Here is a 1474-nt window from a genome sequence, read left to right as displayed (position 1 = left end):
TGTGTGTGTGTTATGCGTGCGTGTATGAAGAGAGAGAGAGAAGGTGTGTGTGTGTGTGTGTGTGAAGAGAGAGATGATGTGTGTGTAGAGAAGATGTGGGTGTATGCGTGGGTGAGTGTATGTGTGTGTGTGCGTGTGTCTGTGTCTGTGTGTGTCTGTGTGTGTGTGTCTGATTCCTCCATTCACTTGAGCAAAATATTAATTCTTTTCAGTATGTTTCGCTCTTCGTACTTGTATTTATGTAACGCGCCTGTAGTTGTGTGCACAGCGAGTAGGCGCTAAAATGATTAATGATCGACACCATTTTTCTATTAACAGATATTTCAGGACGCGTGTCTCACAAAAGAAGCAAAAACGTCGGTAATATGTTCCCATGTTTGGCATTCCAGATAATGTCAGGTCATCATCATCATCCAGTGCCAGATCTGCGACAGACATCGGCGATCAAGGTTATCCATTTATTCCTTCTCTCGGATGCTCTCGAAAAAGCTACGTTACCCTGATCTTTCCCTGTTATCCTTTTGTTTAGGCTCCCTAAGTAGGTTGCCCTGGGCCTACCCCTGCCTCTTTTGCCTTCAATTTTGCTAGTGAGAGCTAGATGTTCAAGACCCTTATGTCTATTCAGGTGTCCCAAAAACTGCATTTGTCGTTTCCTGGTTGTTTTATAACAGTGGTCGTCCCACGCGGGCTTCTTCAAGTACTAACTCATTTGATTTCTTTTCTTTCCACGATATTCTTAGCCGTCTCCTAAGAAACTACATTTCTGTTGCTTCTATTTTATTTTCAAGCATTCACAGCCCTATAGAAGGGTTGACCACACTTAGCATTTCAGAACTTTCATTTTGGTAGTCATCGAGATGTTTCTATTTTTCAGGATTGGGCTCATTCTATTGAAACCAGCCTTAGCCATTGTATTTCTCTGTTTTATTTCTGTCGAACATTTGGCATCAGATATTATCATATTATTTTATATTATTATTTTATATCCTAAATGTTCAAACTGTTGGACTTGTACCTTTGCTAATTAGATTCAAACTAGAAAATTGCTGCTGTTTTATATTACCATGTATTCTGTTTTCTTAATTTTCAACAATAATCCTTTATTTTCACTTTCTATTACAACAGTATCTAGAAGCAATTGAAGGTCCTTTTCTGTGTCTGCTATTATAATTGTGTCATCTGCATACCTGATGTTATTACTATTTTCTCCATTTACTTTGAGGCCAGGACATTGTTCAATGTTTCTAAGGATTATTTCACTTTACATGTTAAAGAGGTATGGTGACGTAACACATCCTTGCCTCACTCCTCGCCTAATCTGCTTATATTCACTGTATTCTCCATTTATTCGTACAGCTTCGTTTTGGTCATAATTATAACGCTGTTTGGTACACAGGGGAGGTTATTTCTTTCCTAACCCAGGGGAAGTCATCCAGATCGTGGAAGATGAAGAAAAGAAATCCCTCCCCCCCCC

This window comes from Aplysia californica, unplaced genomic scaffold (genome assembly GCF_000002075.1).
Source record: "Aplysia californica isolate F4 #8 unplaced genomic scaffold, AplCal3.0 scaffold00320, whole genome shotgun sequence".
Classification (NCBI taxonomy): domain Eukaryota; kingdom Metazoa; phylum Mollusca; class Gastropoda; order Aplysiida; family Aplysiidae; genus Aplysia; species Aplysia californica.
The sequence above is the reverse complement of the archived record's forward strand: the minus strand, read 5'-3'. Positions refer to the sequence as shown.